Raw genomic sequence first — 10,694 nt, 5'->3', positions numbered from 1 at the left:
TGTACCCGCCAAAACGCCGTGCGTTTATGGAGACTTTCAACCCTGGGTCGGCCAAGTATGGAGAAATGTAAGAAAAGAAAAATATCAGAAGAAAATAGAACATTTAATGATGCCTGGGCAGATTCATTTGCATTTACTTCTGACGAGAGTGGCCTACCAGAATGCCTAATTTGTGGAGAGAAACTGGCTAACAAAAAAAGGTTAAATATCGAAATAAAAACACAGCCTTTGCTGAAAAATATCCAGAGGGAGAAGAGAGGAAAAAAGCCTTTTTGGAAGTGATTTGGAAGGCTGATCTGTGGAAAAAATCAATTCAAGAAGTGGATGAAGTCTGCATATGCAAGTTTTGTGGCCGCTCAGGAAATGGTCAGGCGTGGGAAGCCGTTGACAGACAGAGAATATATGAAGGAATCATTCATTAAGATTTCAGAACACCTATTCGTTGACTTTGAAAACCAGAGTGCACAATCTCTGTGCAGAAAATGCGAGCGATGCCTCTCTCTGCGAAGACTATCAAAGACAAAACCATCAAAATGGCAGAAAATATCACAAGACAGCAAATTCAAGACATCAGTTCAGCTGCAGCGTACAGGAACATGCACAGCTGCTTAAAGCAGTAGTGCCCAGATTACTTACATCTACTTCCGTGCAACTGATATAAGATGCGGTAAGCTGAACACAGCTTCCTCGTGGGTTCACAGCTTGTGTTGAAAAATAGTAACGCGACCGCACCGCATTTTCTTTGATTTGATTTGATTTGATATACCTTTATTAGTCCCACAAGGGGAAATTTCATAAGGTTGCCGACCTATTACACACAATGGCGGCGCCATCTTACCCTCCGACTATACATACATTACACAAACATCACATGGGGAAGACAGGTCAGAGAGGTATAACAATGGAAAATGCACCACACGAGGAAAGATAAGGAGAAAAAAATAACTCCTCCCAGACTGAGCTCCAACAGGGAGATCAGTTTGAGAACAGAAAAAAACACCTCTGCACATGAAAAACTCTTAATACACCAAAGAAACACATGACAAGTAACAGGGGTGGGTAAAGGGTGAGAGACAGCCGAATTAGACAGTACATCCGGGCCTGCAGCCTGTGCGCTGGTCTCCTTGATCCCCGTCAGCATCGGAAGGGAATAAGCATCGAAGGCGTTTGGAAAGGGAGGGGGGGATGAGTGTGTGCATATCAGTGTATATGTATGTGTGTGTGCGTGACCAGAGTTCAGCTGAGACAGTGTCCTTCGCCCTGCTAGGCTAAGTAAACAGTCTTCCAGCCAACCCAGGTGGCCTTGCATGGAATGGGAAGGAACAGACTAAACACAGTCGTTATCAGGGTGTTTTTGTTAGGGTATCCGCATGAAGTGATAGTGGTTTTTACTTTAGTGCGAACAGCTCATATGAATTTCAAAGCAGTTCTACAGTCCAACACTGGTCTCTCAATCTCCCGTTGGAGAGCCGCGAGCTTCGCCATACTTGCGTTCTGTGACGTTGTCATTTCTTGTGCTCAAGGAGCCGATTCTGAGAACTCACGACCACAGTGTGCCTCCCCGAGATGTAATCCAGTCTGCACTCAGAGATCTTATTCTGAGTATTCACAGCAGCCGTAACCTTTCCAAGATCTTATCAATCAATCAATCAATCCCAGAGGGCAGCCTTGTGGGGGTTTGAACAGCCGGTTCCGCTTTCTTAATTCTTCGATAAGTCAGGGCCAAGCCACCTCCGATCAGCCAGAACCCTGTTACCACGGTTCCGAATAGGTAGATATCTTCAGCACTCAGGCTCACCCAAGCCCAGACTTCTCGTTGAGAAAGGGGTGTCAATTGCATTTAGGGACCAGTTGATCAAATCCAGAATTCCTCTTTTAGGTTTTAGAGAACAGACTGTGAGAGAGTGTTCCAGGGAAAAGTAACACAAAAAACACCAGACTAGACAAGGACGCAAGAGGCTAAGCAGGAGCGCTAAGGGAGAGGAGGAGGAGGAGAGGAGAAAAGTGTGACCGCCTTCGTCAAGAGCAAGAGCAGGAAGAAGTTCTTGCTAGTAATGGAAACGGCGTTGTAACAATAAAAATAGTAATTAGTTAGATTACTCATTACTTGAAAAGCAACACCGTTAGTAACGCCGTTACTTGTAGTGCCGTAATTCCCATCACTGCATATAAGGCATTCAGCTTGATGTCATGAATTCATACAGCTTGATGTCATGAATTCATACAGCTTGATGTCATGAATTCATACAGCTTGATGTCATATAGGTCACACAGTTTGTCATCAAGCCACTCTCATCGGCACTTTCTGGTGATTTCAGCTCTGGCTTGACTGACTGGGATTGATATTTGACATCACAGAAGAAAGACGAGTCCTGTATTGATATTTGACATCAAATATCAATGCCAGAATGTGTGCCGATGTATGTGCATTAATGTGTGCATGCATAGAGTCCTGAGGTTGGCTGGTAGGGTGGACCTCTACACATAATCACAAGTGTGTGCAAACATTACCATGTTTGGATTTCTTGGAATTTGGTTTCTTTGGGGGATTTCTTCAAGTTTTTGTAATGCGACAGGTTAAAGAATTAACATTCAGCTTACCCTCTGAAATGTCAGTGTGCATCTCAGATGTGTTGTTGTCATCAGGGATGATGTGACATACCAGCCAATCCATCACCGCACCCAGCTGCAAAACTGTGACGCAATCTGCTGTGGTGGCATTAAAGTCCTGCCAGTTTACAGCGGCTGATTTGGTCCCTAAAATCCAGAGAGTAATTATTCATGGTAAGGAAGTCATGTGGACTCTAAGCGTGTGGGCAGGCAAGGACATTTAAACAGTAAGGCTGATGACCTACCATTTCTTCGTGTGACTGCTTCTGGTCTAAAAGGGACTCCAATACCAAAATCGATGAATTTGACACATAGAAATGCTGGATGATCAGGCGATGTGTCAAACACAATGTTGTCTGGCTTAATGTCTAGATGGTAGACACCCTTGGATTGCATTTCAGCGCTGCATGTACCAGCTGTCTCATTATGACCAGACAGACAAATGAAAAATACGTTCAAATAATCAGATTTACATTATCCATTAAAGTTTGCCATATATGTTATCTTGCCACTCGCTGACCTTAACCTCCCTCTCGTGCACAAAGGTTCTTCTGTTTGCCAGGTAGGCTTCTAAGTCTATGTTTTTTTGGCCTTTCAAAGACCATAATGAGTTCGTCTTCCAAGTCATACCAGTCGTTTAAGCGGGCGTCACATTGCTCACAATGTCAGTGTTCAAACATTAGGCTGTTTGAGGTACACGTTGGGGAAAACTAACAGAAAAAGACAAACATTTCTTACCACTGGTAGGTAGCTGACTAAAAACTGAGCAACATGCTTAATCACCCACCTGCATTACAGAGAAAATGTGTTTTAGAAAAAAGAGAACAGGAGGAACTAGAAGAATTGTAAAGTGCACACATAAGAAGACATACTGGGAAATTGTCTTCTCTGCGTTTTCCAAAGAAGACAGTCCCAAAGCCTCCTTCACCCAGCTTATCCTGCTCTTCGTATTCTTCTTCAAAGTCCTCAACAGAGAGACAAAACAAATTGAATTTAACAGGTAAAGGACTTTACTCACCTAGATATTTACGCACACCCACAGCACGTGGTGTGGTAAAGGTCGGCCAAGATTTTGACCACATGTCAGAAACTGGATCAAAATTGGACTAAACTCACTTGAACTCTGACTTTGTCTGCACTTAGAACTATCACAAGACATTAAAACAAAACATCGGGCATTGATGACATCACAGGAATCTAACATTCTAATCTATGCAAACTGTCGCCATGGCTACATAATATCAAATTAAATCATAGCAAAGGAGTAAAAAGCAGGATCAGTCTTAGGGTGTATGTTACATGTTTGCCAGTTTGGATGAGTGAGTGCAATACTTCATCGGCCTGTGTTGTAGCAACCTGTTGAACCTGCTGAGAAACTTTTCTTTGTCCACTCTGCCCCAAACTTCACATGCTCCATAAAAGTCGAGGCCTAGAGACCTCTGCATAGTTATTAGCATTAGGTTATCAGTATCATCTGATATATATGACATTTACAGTACAGTGCTCACACATGACATAGGAGGGATAAATATGAACTTTTTGACATAAATTTGATCATATGAAATTGGATATTTTTAAAAATATGAAACTTTTTCCTTCCGTCATACTTCAGAAATATAATATATTAAGTTTTGAACATTTAAAACATTTAAGTTTGCTCGTTGTATTTATAAGATCCTACATGGACGTGCTCCACAATCATTGGTCAGTCATGTTAAAATCCATTATCAGTGGAAAACAAACCTGATCCTCTACTAGAGGCGATTGTGCAATACCTTTTAGACATAACACTCAGCAAACAGTTATTATTAGTTAAAGTCAGTGAGATTTGGAGTGATACATGACACATGATGGAATAAGACACGCAGACTTAGCATGACGAACCAACGAGGAACACGTACACTGTAAATACATACAGAGGGAAAAGAGGACTAGAGATGAGACATGGACATAACTAAGCACAAACAGAACATGATGGCTGGGGGGAAAACACACGTGACAGAAGGAATGGGTCACAAGGGCAAAACATGTAAACGAGAGGAGGAGACGGGAGAAAAAGACATTACTGAAATACATGAAGGGCCCAGGGCTGGGGCAGCCAACCAGTCACAGACAAACAGCCACATTTTTTACTGTGTCACCGCAAAGAGCCACAACATACACCTGGGCACACATGAACATCACCCATCCCTTCCTCTGTCCTGCATTCAGTTTATCAAACTCAGGACCCTAACCCCATCAGGCCGGGGTCTTTGTGTGGAGTCTGCATGTTCTCTCCAGCTTCCTCCCACAGTCTAAAGACATGCAGTCAGTGGGGGTCTTCTCGCCCCGTTCACATTCACACAGAGATGCATTGAAGATCACCTTGTGGTTAGTGCCTTCTATTCGATGTACAGACTGAATAATAACACCTTCTAATTAGTTCTGTCTCCTATTGGTGCTCTTCTACGAGTAATCAGTGCTTGATGGCTTACTAAGCTTAACTTTTTTCACAACATTGATAACAAACACACACAAAACAACAACAACATATATTATCTAAAAAAAACTTGATTGGACCACAGTTTTGATGTTCATCCTACATGTTTATTGAGATTGTCTAATGTCTGCGACGGTATCTTCTCCCACGTCTGCGGACACCCGAGGAAATCTCTTATTCATAAAAAGAAAAAAATGTTTGCTTTGATTCCTCCTTGAGAAACTGAATGTCACGGTCCTGGGTCGCTGGCTCAGTGTTTTCTGTTTTGTTTTATTAATCTTTGATTTCTTGATGTGTCTTTGTTACTTCTTAGGTTTTGGTTCTGTGTCCCCGCTGTTCTGTGTTGGTACTGTATCTCTACATAAATAGCATCATAATTTCATATTTTGTCAGCACTTCCTTGCAGTATGTAACTACACAATAAATGTCAGGGTTTGCGTGTTGAGATATGAATGGAGGACCCAAGATGCAGGCACTGCTGATGTGAGTGAGCTTTATTTATGGAGAGTGACATACAAACAAAGGCGAGGGAGGCGAGAAACAAAACTAGGAAAACCTAAACTGGGAAAGCTGAGAACCAAATAAGAAACCTGGACACGAGGGAATGGAGTTAAAACACGAAGGATGACAAGCAGGAAAAACAGCATGGAGGAACACAGACGGACCAGTAACGCACACAAGAGCACGAATGCTATAAATTAGTGATGGCCCGCTTGAAGCTGACGCTCCGGCGCGTGTGTCAAAAACACCAACACACCGCTTCAGAAGCACTCTGTCGATGCTCGATTCGTTTGGCCACAGTCACGTGATCAGTGACGTCCAATTGTGAATTGTGAATTCCACTCTGCAGAGTGGGCAATCATAATGAAGCAGTTCAGTTTTTTGTAGATTCAAGCTGCTCTTCATATTTTTGACCAGCAGATGTCACCACAGAGGACTGTGTTAAAAAGCTTCCAGTAATGAATCGTTTTTCAACACAAGCTTCAGAAAGCTTTGTTTGGCCATCACTACTATAAATACACACAGAGGGAAACGAGGAAACTGCACACAGGAGGGGGACACAGCTGAGCCTAATGAATCTGACGAGACGGGTCATTCATGTACTGTACATGATGCGGGTAGATGCTGTACGTTTATGGGCTGCAGGAGAGACACAGATTTGTGCAGCTGAGGTTGTTTGGGGTGCCTGCGTGTTCGCCTGCTGGGCCTGAGCGAGCCTCTCCACATCTGTGGCCCGGCGGTCTCTTCTCTTGCTGAGGATCTTAACATAGTTTGCTGGGACGAGCCGGTGGTCTCACCGTCCACGCTGGCCAGGAGCCAGCCACGCACACGGGGCTGTAGCTCTAAACACGAGGGAGATAGTTGTAAACATGGGGCACGCTCACACAAAAGAAGAGCCCTCATCTGTTATTTCTAAGATAAGGAAAACAAAAATAGAAGGTTTTGGGTCAAAGCACTCAGAATCAAATGTCCCGCAGCCAGTAAAAAGCTCATCACCTTTAGGAGCGAGGTTGAGCATCTCTCCAGCTTGCATAGAAAGCTCCTCCTGAGAAGCAGCTGTAAAGTCATATTCTCCTCTGGCCACCACGTGGTCGTCCTCCTCGCTCGTCCAGTTAGTGTCTAAACCAAGCAAGGAAACTGAATGAAAGACATTCATCATTTTAACTGGTCTTAACCAAAAACAAGTCCTTCTGCTTTTCCTTACACTTGTAAAGTAACTAATGGCATATGGAGCTATGGTACCCAATTTATTTGCCACTGAGTTACACAAAGGCACATATGATGTCATACAAGCAGACTCATCTTTGCACGTGTACTGCAGCCCTGAACATTACCAGCTTCAGATTCTATTATCAAACTTTGCAACAGCAGCCTTAATTACTTTGAACTCAAAACAATTAGCACCTGCAGCCACTGTCCTGTGTTGAGTACACCTCTCAAAACAACTAAATGTACTCATATGAATATGTGAGTGCTTGCTGTTCCATCTCTTCAGCCTGCTGCACAAACCTGCTGGGGGGACGTCCTCAAGGTGAGGTGTGTGTCTGTATCCTCCCAGGCTGTAGCCGCCACCGTAGCTGTAGCTGTAAGGCCTGTAGCCACCACAGATGGAGCTCGCATAGGGGCTGTAAGAGGGGAGAAGGAGCTGTTGGATGGACAGTAGGACTGCTGGACCTTATGAGGGGGCACCAGGGCCACCATCCATTCCTAGATGCTAGGATAAGTTAGTTATTCCCGGTCGCCATGTAATAGTTACAATTGTGTAATTTCTTTTCTACTTAACAGCACTTGAAATGCTTTATTTTGCACATGTATGTACACCTTACTTGAGTCAACGTCTTTGTCACTGAAGTGCACTAGTTGATACTATACCTCACCTTATATGCGGTAATGGCTAACACTTTTATCTCCTGTGGGCTCCAAGTGGTAAAGGGGATTGTGTACCAGTTTTATGCATTACAATGCTGGAGTGGAATTATTGTTTAATTGCCATCCAGAGTGGGGGTAGTGTTGCGGGAATTGCCGTCTTGTGTGTGGCTGGGTGCAGTAAGGAGTGTATGTGATGTGTGTGTGAGCATGCGCGTGAAGGAAACGCGGGGGAGCGGAAGAGGAAAAAAAGAGAGAGAGAGTGTGTCCTGGGTAGAGAGGGCGACCGGGAGCAGCGTTCTAACGGGCTACAGCCTATGCAGTGTGTTTTCAAAGTGTGCAGTACTGTTATTAAAGCCTCATCTCTTCAGTACTCTCTGGTGTCCCGGCTGATTTCTGTCTGCCTCACTACTCCATAAAAGTGAAGGGAGTTCAGGACAAACTTTGGCCCTGGAGGAAGCATCTCCCCTCGCATCTCCCGACCACGGTCAGGGGACTGACGGTGAGGAATGGTTAACACTGAGCTCTCGCCGCCACTGAGCATATCTTGCTTTATTATCGATACGTTCTGCACAACCTTGAGGGATAAAAACTTTAAACAAGAGTCTGTTAAAATGCCTCCTACAAGAGCTGCAAAATCTGCATCCAACAAATCTCCTGAAGAGTCACAAGCGAAAGAGGGTATGTCGACGACCACAGCTACCACGCCAAGTACACCTGTGGACGCCGACGCGCTCGCTGCGGAAATATCAAAGACAGTCGTGGACAAAATATCTACTATGATGGAGAATAAATTGATGAGCTCTCATTATCACTAAAAAATATATCAGCACAACTGGAATTAAATTCTCAACGGATCTCTGACACGGAGAATCGCATTTCAACTGCAGAAGACTCCCTGTCAGGTATGGAAACTAGACTGGCTGATATGGAGACTAAAGTGAATATTCTTACAGGAAAAATGTCTAGACTTGGAGGGCCGGAGCCGAAGAGACAACATTGTAATTCTGAACTTAAAGGAAGGCACTGAAGGTTGTGAACCGGTGAAATTCCTCGAAGGCTGGCTACCGACTTTGCTGAGTATTCAAACTAAACAGGGGAAAATCAAATCGACAGAGCCCATCGGTCCATTGGATTATCGAGACCTAATCAGCCCTCGTGCAATGATTATTAAGGATTAGGATCCTCACTGCAGCTAAAGATAATGGCCCCCTGACTTATGATGGACAGATCATTCATATTCGACAAGATTTGGCAACAGGAGTAAAAGAGATGCGACGTGCGTTTAACGGAGTGTGCCAAAAACTTGTCCAGAAAAATATGCGCTTTATATGCGCTATCCTGCTACACTAAACTTTCCCAAGGAGGGAAAAATTACTCCTTCCGTAAATCTGAAGATGCTCTTGCTCTTTTGGACAATTTGAGTTAAATTGAAGTACACCGACAGCAATTGATTGAAATATGTTATAACCAAAAAAAAAGAAAGCTGAGCTGATATGACTGATCTTAAAATAATTTCTTTAAGGGCTGAATAATGTTGTTAAATGACAAAAAACTCTTTCATTTTTGAAGAAGGAAAAAACACAAATTGCCTTAGTTTCAGAAAGTCATTTAAATGATTTGGAACACTCAAAACTAAAAAGAAGTTGGGTTGGCCAAGCTTTTTTACTCATCCTATAATACAAAAAGTAGAGGAGTAGCCATCCTTATCCATCGTAATTTGCCTCTAACCATAAAAAGTCATAAAAGATAAGGAAGGACGCTACATTCTTATATCTGGTTTCTTATTTAGAGAATCTATTTTTATAGGATGTGTTTATGGTCCAAATTCAGAAGATGTCTCTTTTTTTCCCAATCTCTTAACCCATGTTTCAGCCATAGCTTCCCCATATTTGGTTTTGGGAGGTGATTTTAATTGTGTTCCTGATCCTAGGGTTGATAAATCTCCACCAGGGGGTGAATTGTCCCCAAAAAGCATTAGATTGAAAGAGTTTTGTTCTGATCTAGAAATTTTTGATTCCTGGTGAGTAGCTCACCCCACAGATAGGGATTTCACTTTTTTTTCTTGCCCCCATCAGAGTTTCTCAAGAATAGATTTGCTCCTGTCATCCAGGACGGTCTTGGATAGGATGGAAGAGTGCTCAATAAGGTCTTGTGTCATGGTCCTGGGTCCTTTTGACCCAGCGTTTTGTGTTTTCTATTAGTGTGATTATTGGTTCTGTTCTTCCTCTGTTTAGTGTTTACTCTGTTCTGCCCGTGTGTTCCTGTATCTAGTCCACGTTTCTTAGTTTGTGTCCTTTCATGTGTTTTCTTAGCTCTGCCCAGTTTAGGTTTTCCAGTTTCATGTTCACCCACCATTGCTGTTTGTACCCACTCCTGTAAATAAACACTCACCTGCACCAGAGCTGCCGGCTTTTGGGTCCTTTCTACAAACCCCACACGTCTGCCACAACCGGACGTGACATCTTGTCCATTATCTGATCATTCAGTAGTAAGCATAAATATTCACCCACCTTATTTTGAGCCACATTCCCGCCGATGGAGGATCAATCCTTATTTATTGAGTATATGACTAAAGAGTGGAATGTTTTTATGACCACTAATAAAACGGAAGATGTAAGCCCATCTTTATTGTGGGAAACTGCTAAAGCCTATCTTAGGGGTAGTATTATCTCATACACCACAGCGCAGAAAGAGGCTTCAATGAAAGAACAACTCGATTTAGAGCACATAATACAAAAACTAGAAGTGCAGTTTAAAATCTCCAGGTCCAAAACTATACTTAAGAAGTTAGAAGCAGCCCGCTCAGCTTTAAATCAATTACTGACTAAAAGAGCAAAGGCAGCAATTTTAAGATAAGATAAGATGAGATAAAACTTTCTTAATCCCTCGGGTGGGTTCCTCTGGGAAATTCGGTTTCCAAAAGCACAGCACCGACAGAAGTTACAGAGTTACAGAATATTATATATATATATATATATATATATATATATATAGACACATATATAAATACAAAGACATATATAGATAAAATATACAAAGGGGATAAATAGAATAAATAGGAATAAATATAAAAATACAAGTGAATTGCACATTTCAAGTATGGAGTCTATTGCACCGTTGACTGTTAACAAAAAGTATTGCACAAAAGGTAATTGCACAGTGAAGTGAAGAGGCACTACAGCTTAGTTGCCCCCCTCCTTTGTCCCCCTGTCTCCCCTCCCTCTCCCCTCCAGAG

At 42.8% G+C, this 10,694-nt stretch overlaps 1 long non-coding RNA gene across 1 annotated transcript; it reads right to left on the bottom strand.

The window, feature by feature from the left end:
• Positions 1 to 4,981: 4,981 nt before the first annotated feature.
• LOC146490406 (uncharacterized) lies at positions 4,982 to 7,878 on the bottom strand. Its single transcript, XR_014872763.1, has 2 exons — positions 6,587 to 7,878; positions 4,982 to 6,432 (listed from the first exon to the last, which is right to left on the bottom strand). It is a non-coding gene; the product is annotated as an uncharacterized LOC146490406 (long non-coding RNA).
• Positions 7,879 to 10,694: the final 2,816 nt, after the last annotated feature.

This window comes from Neolamprologus multifasciatus, unplaced genomic scaffold, assembly GCF_963576455.1.
Source record: "Neolamprologus multifasciatus unplaced genomic scaffold, fNeoMul1.2 chr13_unloc_3, whole genome shotgun sequence".
Taxonomy (NCBI): Eukaryota; Metazoa; Chordata; class Actinopteri; order Cichliformes; family Cichlidae; genus Neolamprologus; species Neolamprologus multifasciatus.
This window is presented reverse-complemented; position numbering and strand designations above follow the sequence as displayed.